Here is a 14,588-nt window from a genome sequence, read left to right on the forward strand (position 1 = left end):
CTATTTGTGGACATTTGTTAAGGTTCTCATCTAGAGACTCTATGCTGTTTTGGAAGGTAGTCATGCTATTGATCGGTGCTGTTCACAAGAAATGCCAGATCATTAGACCTGGCATTTTGAAAGAAAAATCACCACATATAGAACACTGTTGTTTTCCATAAGTTACAGCAAGGTCAGAGTTGTATAAACATTATGAAAAATGCAAATGGAGTCCCCTTGCAAGAGGGTGTGGTGAGAATTTGCCCATCCCTAGAAAATATCTCATTTTGCTGTCTTCAGATTTTTCAACAAAGTGTTGTGTTGTCAATCTATATCTATAGATTAGCACTCAACAAATGGTACATTGTCTAATAATATTTCAGTTCTTTTGGGTCCTCAAAGAGATTTATACTTATATTCAAGTATCAGATATTAAAATCATGGAATTTATGGATAAATATTTAAAACATCAGGGTGATTGCTTTTAAATCCAAGCCCTGGTGTCTTGTAGATAAGAGTAATTAACAGGTATGTGTGTAGAAACAAATTTTACTACAGCGGCAGGCAAAGCTTCTGACAGAAAGTATTAACAAAAAAGTTATGTTAAAGCTTTTGCATATCTAGCCTTGTAATTCAGCAGTTTTTAATTTTGAGATTTGAATGCACACACCAAATTCAGCCTCTTTTGTATAACAACATAAAGTTAGGATGGTGGCAATAAACCTGTGTAGTTCTCATCAGAAAACTAAGTAACAGACATTAATGCATGTGTAGTCAGGACAAAACACGGTCGACAAAGGGCATGGTATAAAAAGTGTGTAACTGGGAATCAAAAATCAAAAGAGATGTATGAGATAATCTAGAACAATTTGGAAATACAAAGAAGATAGCTCAAAGAATATTAATGATTTTTTTTTTCACAGAAAGAATGTAGGATAGTTGTAATTACTTTTTTAACAAGTACTTAAAATGGAAAATAAAGACTGAATGGAAGTTGTACAATGCCATCATTAAGAGGACTAGTTGGGGATAAACTGTAAGATTATGGAAACTACACTTTACCCAGAAACTAATAGGCAGAGTAGACGGGCAATGTGGTTATCTGCTGTCAAATTCTGCAGCACTATAATCGCTTAAGAGTAAGTTTATGTGAGAGTATGATGGCCTACTGATAACAGCACTAGAGAAGATCTCTTCAGATGTTTAATATAATTATTGACAGAATTACAGAGACTTTGTATTAACTTAATTTCTCATCTATCCCAATACAATAAATATCTGGAATTTTCTTTAACCTTCACAAGTCTGATCTTTTCAAGTAATTTATTTAAGCAAACATGTCCTTACTTCAGAATAAGTCACATTAAATCTCAGTACCAAGAGAATACTTTGAAAAAAAAATTCAAACCCTAGTTTCATGTATTCTGCTTCAATTTGAAAATAGAAAAAAACTAATGCTGAAATCGATTTAATAAAAATGATTGTAATAAATAAATTAATCTTTTGAGAGAAATTGTTAAATTACAGAATACCAAAATTACTGAGCTCAAATAATAATTAAATGATTATGATGAAAGACTGACAGAAGAGGCGTCACAAACTGAATTTTTATTAAAAGAAAACACCTGGCTCCTGGAAAAGATTGATGAACTTGAAAACAAAGAAAGAAGAAACAACCTAAGAATATACAGCGAATCTGAAAAAAAACTGAAAGATATAACAGAGTTAATTTCCTTACTACATAGATTCCAAAACCTTAAATCTTCCTGAAGCCTTCTTACATGGCACTATTAGAGTCCATAGATACTTAACACATCCTAACCAGAGTAAGAAATCACCACCAAGATCAATTATTGTTAAATTTAATTCTAATATTGACAAAGACTTGGTTTTGAAAACATCTTGGTCTAACCTACCCCTTAAATCCATGAAAATGCAATTAGGTTTGATAATTTCTATTCCAGAAGAGTTTTTCAGATGAGAAAACAATGTATTTCACTCATAAAAGAATCCATTTCCTACAAGACTGAAGATGAGCCTAAATTGCTCATCTCATGACATTTCAGACAGTTCTATAGTGCCGAATGGAAAGATTTCCATTCCTGCACTTTTGTGTGATCTCAGAGTTTTTATATTAAAGTTACGGGGGGGGGGTCATAGCCCCTACTAGCAGTTTAAAGGACATTTTATTTTCCTTTCTATGGATGTACTCAAAATGTCGAGATTCTGAATGTCGATCATGTGGTTGTCGGCCATATGGCTGTTGGCAGTCTGGCATTTCTGCATTTCGAAGTAGATATATATATATATATATAAATATATATATATATATATATATATATATATATATAGATATATAGATATGGGTCTACTTCATAACTCTCAACCTCCTATCACCAAAAATTTGAGGCAAAGCCAAAAGTAATGGGGGCACAAAGCCTCAAAAATAGGGCCAAATTTTAAATATTTCTCTTATGAACTTAGAAGGTTGCTAGAATAACAGATCTTGTGTTACCATGTATTTTCTGAAGGATATGAAATCTGAAACTGGAATGACTGTCATTATTTAGTGAATTTAGTCCTCGTTGAATTGCCACTAATAGATTTTATGAGGAAAAGACTGAAAATATGAGGTATAAATCTGGACGTTATGTGAAAATCTGTACAGTTGAGATACTTCTAAATCTTATAGCCCATATTACCACACACGAAAATCCTGAGTCAACAATAATCAAAGTCACAATCCCAAACACCAGATATTTAACATGGTAAGTAAACACTTGGCCAACTGGAACCCACGCTGAGGCCAACGTGCCCTGTTCTCCACTGTAGTGAGATCCCGGAGTTGGTATATTTAGTTGGAAGGGTGTGGTGGGCAGAGCCCTCCACCTAGGTGACTTTTAATTCCTTGGCATGAGTTTCAGTTTAAGTTGGCCAAGTATTAACTTACCATGTTTAAAATCCAATGTTTGGGATTCCAATGTTTCATTATTATCATCTCTGTTTTTTTCATAAGGTAATATGGCATTCAGGATTTGAAAGTAGAAGTGTGTGTGTGTGTGTGTGTGTGTGTGTGTGTGTGTGTGTGTGTGTGTGTGTGTGGTGTGTGTGTGTGTGTGTGTGTAAATCCATGAACATCGAACGCCAGCCAGGCTAAAATCCCCCCTTCTTGACCCATGGTAGCGCTTGTTGTGGTGGTTGAGTGATCAGAAATGTCAAATCCGGTGTTATGTTCGACATTCCGACTATTCGCCTGTGTGAGATTCGACATTTCCTTTCGGAAAATGTGACATTCGACTATGTTCTGCTCAATCATATGCATGTATTCCTATATATATATATATATATATATATATATATATATATATATATATATATATATATATATAGGTTCATAGCTTCATAGGTGGGTACTAGGCTATCGGCCCAAGGGCCCACGTAAGACTAGCCAATAAGGTTCCCTGGCTTATGCCACCCAAGAAAGTTATTTTCCTGTGTCACTGTTGAGCAGAGACACAGAAGTGATCCCCGGGGTGTATTTCCTATTTCCCATCCACTCATTAAGATTTTTTTTGAAGAGTGCTAATGAAGAACTTTGCTTGACATAGATGGGTAGCCTGTTCCAGAGTATGGGAAGTCTCTGGGACAGGAATCTATCTCTCCAGCATGTCCTGTTTATTGTGATGACAAGGTTTAAGTCTCTAGAGCATGTAGCTTGGAGTGATTGGGATTTCTTTATATGTAGCATGTCCAACAGCTCTGGGTTTGACATAGCTTTATATGCTAGGCAGAGATCACCTCGGAGTAGGCAATATGCTTTGGAGTAAAGCTGGAGTTTGTTGAGGTGGTCAGTGTAGGGCATTTGTTTGAGGCCAATAATCCTCTTTGTGAGGTACGTCTGTGGCCTTTCCAGCTGCTGCAGATGTCTTGTGAGGTACATTCCAAAAGGGGTGTTGTACTCTATAATGGGTCTAATGAGTGTCGAGTAGAGGGGAATAATGACCTCTTCCTGGATGAGAACCCTTTTATGATGAGGTGTGCCAAGTAGAAGGACTTCCTGACTATTGTGGTGATGTGCCTATCAAAGGAGATACTACTGTCCACCTGGGTCCCAAAGGTCTTTTATCACACATTCGGTGTTAAGTAGATTGCTGCCTATGTGGTAGTTTATGGGTACAGAGTTTTTACCAAAGGGGATGACACTGCACTTTTTGGCATTGAGCTTGAGGCCATGGCTATGACAGCAGGCATCTGTCTCAGCGAGGCCCTTTTGTAGGATGTCCACATCATTTGGGGACTTGACTATGGCTCCTGGTTTCCAGTCATCTGTGAACTTCATTAGCCAGAGGCCTTCTGTGTTAGCCTGTACTTCAGAGAAGTAGATACCAAACAGGAGAGGTCCCAGGATGGAACTCTGTGGTACTCCACTTGTCACTGCTTTGAGGTCAGATTTGGAGTCTGCAACTTTTACAGTGTGGGTTCTGTCAGTGAGCCAGCTGGCAACCCATCTTGTGACATAAGGATTTATACCTAGTTTAGTGAGTTTAGCTATAATTCCAGAATGGGGAATGGTGTCGAAAGCCTTGGCGAGGTTAAGATAGGCTGTCTGGACCACCTTACCCTCATCTACAGCTATGCTGACTACCTTAAAGAAGTCAATCAGGTTCAGGAGGCATGATCTGCCTTTCACAAACCCAAACTGGGTGGGATCCAGAGTTTGGAGGTTGCCAATGTCTTTGTTTATGAGTTCCATGATGATACATTCCATGGCCTTGCAGAGCAAGCTCGTCAGGCTAAGAGGTCGATAGTTCCTAGGATCAGAGGTAGCTTCCCCCTTTGTGGAGTGGGATAACTGTTGCTGTGCACCATTCAGTGAGCACAAAGCCTGATGTGAGGCTATTATTGAACATGGTGCTTAAATGAGGAGCCAGTTCATTCTGAAGTTTGTGTAAAACGCAGCCAGGGATGTTGTCCAGTCACACAGATGTTGTGTTTTTGGCTTTAGAGAGTGCAGCTTTTACCTGCATAGTTGTGATTACAGGGACTCTGCATTCTTCCTGTATACATATGGGCCCTTTAGGGGTTGGGGGGGGGGTAAATTTAGCAATGAACCTATCTGCCAGAATGTTGGCAATATCAGTTGGTTCTATAATTTTCGTGCCGTTGTGCTGTAACTCAGAGCAGATCTGGGTGTCGCCATCAAGATTCTTGACATAGCTATAGAATGCTTTGTGGTTGTCCTTAGAATTAGTGGTGATTTTGTTGTTGTAGCTAGCTTTGGAGTATCTTATAAGAGATTTCAGCTTCTTACTGAGGCTGACCAGGGAGCTCCTCCACTCATGGGATTTTACTCTCTTTTGCAACAGTTTCTTCCTTCTGTTGTGCAGTTTGTTTATGGCAGGGGACCACCAGATTGGCTTTTTTTTTTTTGGAGGATAGCATCTTGGTTCTGTTTGTGATAGCACAATCCATACACTCCTGTAAGTGCTTATAGAGTGAATTTGTGTAGGATTCAACAGTTGTAACTGTATTGTCCATCTGCATGGGTGTCCTAAAGTTCACCACTTCTGTCTTAAGAAGCTTGAAGTTGGCTTTGGAGAAATTATTTACCATGGTTTCCTTAATGCGGGTTGGGGGAGGGATGTGGATATCAAGGGTGATTAGCTTATGGTCGGATCGGGCCAACAAGGAGTTGATTTCAGGTGTGGAACACCTGTCACTCATGTTGGCAATGACTAGGTCTAGGATATTGTTGCCCCTGGTGGGGGTGTGGATAAATTAATCCAGGGCATTGGAGTTTATGAATTCCAGAAAGTGTTGAGCAAAGGAGTTGGTACATGAATAGTTTTCCCAGTTAATGGTGGGGTAGTTGAAGTCACCCATTATTAGGGTGTTTGGTTGAACCCTGATATTTTCCAGTACATCAAGAAAAGAGGAGTGGGAATCCTGGGGCATGGTGGGGGATCTGTACAAGCTACAATTTGGATTGCAGTTTTGCCCAGAGTTAATTGCACTTTGATAACCTCGGATGCATTATGCCGAGCAACTAGCCTGGAGGTGTGGATAGCCTTAATGAATATGGACACACCTCCACCTTTGGTGTTTCTGTCCAGGTTACATGGCCGAAAAGTGAGGTATGAGTTATAGCCTGGTAGTGCAGGGGTGCTCTCTGGCGCCATGAACCAGGTCTCAGCCACTGCACAGATATCGATGTTCTCTATTTTAAGGAGTGCCTCGAGTGAGTGCATTTTGAGATTTAGACTTCTAGCATTGAGTAGCATTGCACTCAGTTTTTGCTTGCCCGTTCCTGTTATTGTGGTGAATTTGTTATTTGAATCTTGCCTAAAAAAGACACTATAGGGGCAGCAAGAGCCTTAGCCAGTATCTGGAATTCTAGGGGCGACAGGTGCAGGTCACCTGTGGCAAAGCATCATGGTCTGTCGACCATGTCATCCCAAGCAGACAGATACTGGATCCCCTTAGAATGACACCAGAAGCTTAGCCAATTGTTGAAGTCAATCATTTTGTCCTTGTACCGTGGTATCATTATGGGTGATGGCAGAATGCTACTCAGGGCTAGGGTCATACGTGCCTGGGCTACAAGATCGGAGAGCTCTTCCATGTCTCTTTTCATGTAGTCCAAGGAGGTACATCTCAGTTCATTCACACCAACATGGACAATGACAGAGTCATATTTGTACTTGTTGTGAAGTACCCTGAGTTTGTGGGTTATGTGGCGGATCCTGGCACCCGACAGGCAGCTGACAGTAACTTTCTCCTTGTTTAGCCTGGTGAGTGCTACATCAGTGTGCCTGACTATAGCGTCACCTATGACTAAATGTGTTGGGTACGTTGTTTTGCCTTATTGGCTGTGGTTGAGTGGCACACTGAGTCTGTGGCCTATGTGTCAGTTATGTTGTGTTGTGCAATGGAGGTTGCTTGTGTTTCAGCTTTGGAGGTCTCTGTTGCTTAGACAGATTATTATTGAGAGCCTCCGTGAATGTTTTTGTGTTACTATGTGTGGATTTTGGTGGTGTAGATTTAGTGAGACTATGTGATGAGTGTGGTGTGGTGCAAATGTTTACCTTTTCCTCATGACTGTCAAGTTCAGTCTTGGTTGGAGAGAGCTTTACCTCCATTTTGGCTAGATAAGTGAATCTCTCACAGGTTATAGTGTTGGGTGGTAGGAGGAGAGGGTTGTCTGTGTACATGAGGCAATTTCTACATTGCCTCAAGATGCCCAGATTCATCAGATAGACAGGAGAGAACACTGGGAGCTGACCCTTGGACATGCCTGAATAAAAAACTATTTTCCTCTAGATAAATGAGGAAAGTGAGCACAAGAGCTGTTTTTCTCTAAGCAGTTGAGAAAAGTAAGTACACAAACTGTTTTCCTCTAAGTAATGAGAAAGCTTGAGTGCTATAGTAATTAGTAGCTTATTTAGTGCTAACAAATTCTGAACAAGTGCTGAGTATGAATAAGCAAATTTAAGTGCTAAAACTAAGAATATGTATCTGCACTAGATGGGTTACAGGACAGAAACAAGTGCAAATGCAAGCTTTCAAATCAGAAAGTTGAGAGAGATGGAAGAGATTGCCCAAGCGGCCAATAACTACAATTTCTGGGTCAGAACAGGTTACCTAGTGCTTACCACTCCCACTGATAAGCTAGAAGGCTTCCCTCCAACATAGAAGGGTATCTGGAACACTAGTTACAGGAAAGGTAGAAAACAGGCTTACAGTTTTTTTTTTTTTATACAAAAGTAGCAAAAACAGTAGTAAAAACAATTCACATGCAGTGCAAGCTAGCACACTTGAGTATGTAACAATATTAGACCAAACACAGTTTAAAAAATGCAATTAAATTAAAAAGTACTAAAAGTAAGTGCAGAAAGAGTTTATTAGGTGGAATGTGGTAAAGAGATGGGACTGGGGGAGTGTCCCGGATCAAATCTACAGTGGGGCGGGCAACTGCAAAAGCTACCAAATTTAAACTACAAGCCAAAAATAGGGAAGATGAGTGGGACAAAACAGTTTCAACAGAGATCTAAGCAACAACTAACAGTACAAACTTTAAAACCAAAAAAAATACATATATAGATATATATGTATATATATATATATATATATATATATATATATATATATATATATGGGTCTACCTGACAACGCAGAAAGCTGACAACGCCGACAATGAGAACACCGGCACCAGAAGATGGAAAACTGAGATGACCGATGGATGAAAGCCCCGACGCTGAGAACACCGACATGTGAAAAGGCTGTGTAAGTATGCGGTAGTGACGGACGTTAGGGTTAGGGTGCGAGTAAGGTAAGCGTGTGATATTGACGGACTCTAGGGATAGGAGTGGGTTAAGGGAGTTAGGGTTAGGGTGCGGGTTAGCTGAGTGTTTGATAGTGACAGTCTTTAGGGTTAGGGGCGGGTTAAGTGAGTTAGGGTTAGGGCGCAGGTTAGGTGAGTGTGCGATAATGACGGACCTTAGGGTTAGGGTTTGGGTTAAGGTTATAGATAGTTGTGTATGTAAGGTTTCGTGTGGGTTTGTAAAGAATTTGGTGTGCTTGTGTTGTGTGTGTGCTTTTTGGACAGGCGATTTGTTTTGTTTGTTGATTGTCGGGATTGTGGTGTGTCGGGCATGTGAGGTTTCGTGTTTGTGAACTTACGGTTATGTGGTGTCGGTGATTTCATTGTCAGTGTTGTAGTGCGTCGGTGTTGTCAGGTAGACCCACATATATATATATATATATATATATATATATATATATATATGCACAACTTTATATGATTTCCTTACACTTAGTCATGTATTTTAGTTTCTACAATGTTTCAGTTAATGTATATTTTCTTTATTTTTCTTTATAGCCTGTTGCTTTAAATATGGTGGCTTAACATTTACTTTAATGACTGATTTTTTTACAGTAGATACTTTTAATCCCTGTGTTCTTTTTTGCTTTCTTTCTCCAAATATTTATAATTTCATGTTGCATTTCACATTATTACATCCTGATTACTTGTTTTTGCATGTCAAATTGATGTTGACATCTGAAATATGACACCAGCCGTTGCTGTCTATGCTGATTTAGTGGCTATTTTTAAGTATAACATTTAAATACTTTTAGTAGCATTTTTTGTATATAATCTGTTACTTTGACATTATATGGATCTATTTTTCTTTGGTTTATATAAAAAAACAACTTATGGATAGATGATAGTGCAGATGCAATAATAAATAACAGTTGTTTAGGACAAGGGTAAAGTCTTCCATTTTTTATTTTTCTTCTTTTCTAGCATCCTGCACCTTCAGCTGTGTTGTGGTGTAGCATTTGGAGATAATTAATTCTCACCACTTTAAATGAGAAAGAGTTAAATAATAATCTGTGATTGTACTCTCTTGATGATATTATATTGGTTTAGACATCAGAAGTGTAAATAGGCTTAAACTGTCTTGTTATAGAATTTAGTAAGTGCTGTTGCTTTCTTTATGATATGGTTTGTAAATGATTATGCATTAGGACTTCAGTGGAAATTGTAATCATTTAAGAGGTATTTCTCTAACACTAGTCAGTGAGCTGATGTTGACTACATTTTGTAAACAATTGTCTTATCTTATATAGGCCTGTTTCATACTGCACATCTCTGAATATGGTTCTATTAATTTGTTTATCAATAATTTCTTACCTTAAAAGTGGAAGTTACCTTTAATGGAAATGTGTGCATGGAAGCACTTGTTTTAACATTGCTTTGAATTGTATTATGGTATAGTAGGACAATCCTTTTATGTAGAAAGTTTCTGCTGTATATGTGTGCTGTCAAGAATCAAGGATAACCAGTTTACATTTGTGAAGCAATGACAAAACATAGCTTAAGTATGTTTCCACTTGCATGGAAGGGAAATATTGGAGATATGATTACAATAATTTTTGCATTTGTGTTTAAGTTAAATAGTTGCAGAGTATATCATTTCATGACATTTCCTCCCTTGTGTCTTGTCTTTTTGCAGCTACTCTAAATTTTTTTTTTTTTTTGCAGCCAGTCTATTTTGTCATATTAAGCAATTTGGAGCATAGACTTAAGAGGAAAATAAAAAGTTATAAGGTAAATGCAAGGATTTGTACTAATTGTAGGAAAGTGTCTACATATGCTATGTGTATGTATTGGTTCTATTATTGCAAAGGAAATGTTTTAATTTTACTGTAGTTGTTCTCAATATAATTTCCTATATCAGCTGGATGTCTGTGCTTTTATTAATTCTTTGAGACAGCATTGCTGATTATTCATCAAAATTTAATTTACTGTTGCTTAGGCATTTTATGCTTGATTTCTTTCCACTTCCCCATAGGCATGTCTTTGGTGGATGTTTTTTCTAAATTGCCTATATGTTTATGTATGCATATGTGTATGTGTATGTACATACGTTCACATTCTATTTCTTAGCATTTGTTGAATGCAGAAATAGACTGATCCTCACATGCATTAGAATACCTGTTCTACATTGAATAAGTATTATTCTGAGGATCAAAGACTTGAAAGTTTCTGCTGCTTTTAATTTAATTTATACACTCATACTATGATAACCATTTGACTCTGCTGTTGCTTTAGGAGACAGTTCTGTAGTTTTCTGTTAGACATTGAAGAAGGGTTAATTCTTAATTATTTCTTTTACTACTATATAAACTGTACATTATGTTCAATTAATTCATGTATAGAAATTATTTTTCTTTAATAAGTAATATCTTATATATTTATTTAAGGATTTGGTTTTACATTTAGAAATATATATATATATATATATGTGTATGTATATATATATATATATATATATATATATATATATATATATATATGGATCTACTGCATTTTAACAAATTTGTATTTCACCGAAATGCCGAAATGTAACACATAAAACACTGTTATGCAGGGGGGCAAGCCACCCTGAACCCCCCATGGGGGGGCTGTGCCCCCCACACACACCCTACTTTAATATTCTCACTCCGAGATTGTACAACAATGGGGAAAAGGGAATGTTTCCTCATCCCCACTGTACTACAATCTCAACAACAGTCCGCTTACTTGCACATCAACACTGAATGTTGATGTACAACTAAGTTAACATGCAAACTGCATGTTTTTCTTTCTTTACCTATTTTTTTAACTACTGATTTACACGAAAGTGTGTTTTCAATAAAAAGCACTTTCTCGTAAATCCAGTCGCGAATCTCCCATTTCGGTGAAACAGAATTCACCAAAATAAAGTTGATCTATATATATATATATATATATATATATATATATATATATATATATATAAAATACATGCTTTATAGTGAAATATTAATGCATTAAAAGTCATATCTCTTAACAGCAATGGCATTAATCATGCCAATAGCATCGATCCGATACCTCAGCTGTATTCTACATAAGGGTGACACTAGTACTTTAAAAGAACCAAAAAAGTTCATTAAAAATGGGTTGAAGTTTTAGTCTTAAAGTTGTTAGATTATTTGCTGAGAAAGACCCTTTAGCTTTTTTGCTCATTATTATGGTATTTGTTTTTGGAACCCAAAACAAGAACAAATACTATGTTTTTCTCTTCTGATCTGCAAATTCAGTTACACGTGGTGATGGTTATTTTGTGGTTATTTTGTGTCCTTTACATGACCACAATTCCTTATGCTTTAATCTAACAATAAGTAGAAAAAAAACATAATTTACTTAAAGAATTTATGTTTACTTGCCCAAACAATCTGTCTTTAAAACTTGTTTAATTAAAGAAATTGATGATTATGTGACTCTAAATAGCAGTGGTCTAGCTGATGATGTTTTTATGGGATTATTTTAAAAATAGAAATTTAAAAAAATGAAAAGCAGAAAAATACAAATAGGATAAAGAAATTAAAATTCTCTAGGATAAGCTATGCTTTGAAAAAATAAGTTCAAAAGATTAATAAAGATAGAATTATGGTTGTTAAAGACTTGACAAAAGAACGTTAACCAGTTTTAACTCATAAAACTAAGCTAGCCTTAGAAAAAACTTAAACAAAACTCACATGTCATAACTTCAAGATGTCTTCATAGGTTATGAAATAAATCAGAAATAGTAAATAAATCAAACAGATTAAATCTTGGATTAATGTTCTTTAGCTGATACAGATAACATGTTAAATAATTTTAATGATTATTATAACAGATTGAATATGGGGAATATAGATGTTCAAACTGAGTCATTATATGATTTTATTTTTATTAATATTAAAAATAGAATTCACAATGATCATATTGAAAAAAAATTGAGTGATATTTCCTTAACTAAAATTAAAGAACAAGTAAAAAAAAACTAAAATACAATAAAGCTTCACATTATGAGGATTAATTTCAGAAATGTGTAAGCTCTTACCATTTAAAATGTCATATTTATTTAAAAATGCAAATTATGAATTCAAAACTATAATGAGATTCCTCTGTCATGGAAATACTTTCTAATAGCCCTAATACTAAAGCAAGGTAAAGATCCCAACAATTATTCATGGTATAGACCAATATCTATTCTGAATTAAAATGTTTATGTCTATTATAGTTAACAGATTAAACAAATTAGTTAAACATTTACTTCATAATGAATATTCAGATTGCCAATTCCAAAATAATCCACCAGAAGACAGAAAACCAAAACAACTGTAGTGTACAAAATATTTAATCTCCGCTTTCGTAAAATCTTCCTCAGAATAAAGGTACCACTCAACCACAGCAGTTGAATAAAAATGTTAAAAAAATTAAACAATTAATAAAGTAATTAATCTGTTAAAACATCAATTAAAAATCACTTTAAAGGAAAAGGGAATTTAACCCTTTAAATCCCTATTTGTCAAATAATACTTGATGTTTATGCGTTCATTTAAACCAGGTACATTGTCTCCCCTAGCTTTTTCTGCCAGTATACCTCTCTTGTTTCAACCTGATTTTTGTAGTCACACCCTCTTTTGTCTACACATACCTGCTCAAGAATTGTAAAACAAAACTTTTTAAAATTATTACAAACTATAGAATGTTTGTATAAAGGGTTGTTGTCATCCTTATGCTTTATAGCCCTAAGGTGTTCCTGAATCCTGTCCTTTAACTTTCTAGTAGTCATTCCAACGTAAAAACTGTCACACCCTGAACACAGAGCTAAATAAATTACCCCAACAGTTTTGCAACTATACCTAAATTTAAAGTTTTTAATGTTTTGGAGGTGAGAAAGCATAACAAAAGAACTCTCATAAATGTACCGGCAACTAGAGCAACTATTACATTTATATGTACCTTTACTCTTCTGTGATTTAATTGCACCAACCTTTGTGTCATTTATTTCTAACAACTGTTTTATGCAACCCTTTTTGGTGTTCACAAACTGTGGATGCTCACCTAATGCTTGACCACCTTCCCTGTGGCTTTTAATAATCCTCCAATTATATTGAATAATATCTCTAATGTGAGAAGAATCTACTGAAATTTCCAAACAACACCATGGAACATAATCCACCATGTTGTTGTTTTTACTTTTACTAATGAACCTTTTTCTTAAAATAGGTGGAAAGTCAGTGTGTCTCTTTCCCTGAATTTCATCACAAATTCCCCTTAGAAGATTTATAGCCTACCCTCTTTCCTCAAACAACTTAGTAATGAATTGTGTTTCCTTTATAAAAGAGTCTTCATTGCTAATCATCCTTGAGGTGCAAATGTATTGGCCTCTTGGGATGTTACGTTTCATATACTTAGGATGATTACTCATCCAATGCAAGTAAGTATTGGAAAAAGTGTTTTTCCTATAGATGTCACTTTCGAAACTCTTTGTTTCAAGATCCCATTTCAATATTATATCCAAAAAGTTAATTGCACAACCACTGCTACTCTTAGTAAAAGATAAAAAAAGTAGAAGTTTTGTTCAAGTTTTCCAAAAATGTATCACATTCAGTTCCTTTTCTAACAACAAAAAACAAATCAGCTACAAACCTTTTGTACAGTAAAATGCTGTTAAATCCTGTCATAGTAGGCATAAATTCTCTCTCCCACCATCCTAAAATTAAATTTGCATAGGCTGGGGCAACACTAGCCCACATCGCCACACCTTTCTTTTGCTTACACTATTTGTCATGAAAGAAAAAACAGTTGTTGTGTAATACAGTTTCCAACAATGTACATAAAACATTAATTTCAGTTGTCTCAATCTCACTGTATTTGTTTAAGTGGTCCCTCACAAAATGTATACCTTCAAAAATAGGTATAGATGTAAATAAGGATACTACATCAACTGTAATTAAAGAAATATCAATAAATCCTGACAACATACTTTCCTCAAATCTCCTGATATAGTCCAGGAAGTCCCAGGAGTCACGACAATATGATGGCAGAGTTTGAACAATAGGGTTAAATACATGACCTAAATAAATGGACATACCGTCCATGATGTTACCACTGGCAGAAACTATAGGTCTAAAGGTGGGGTGGTCTGAATTTTTATGAATTTTAGGTATTCCAAACAGAACACCTACACGGGGATGTTTATTATAAAATAAATTGTACAAATCTAAATCAATTTCTTTATTTAGAAGCGTGT

Source organism: Protopterus annectens, chromosome 5.part0, assembly GCF_019279795.1.
Source record: "Protopterus annectens isolate FY-2018-M chromosome 5.part0, PAN1.0, whole genome shotgun sequence".
Classification (NCBI taxonomy): domain Eukaryota; kingdom Metazoa; phylum Chordata; order Ceratodontiformes; family Protopteridae; genus Protopterus; species Protopterus annectens.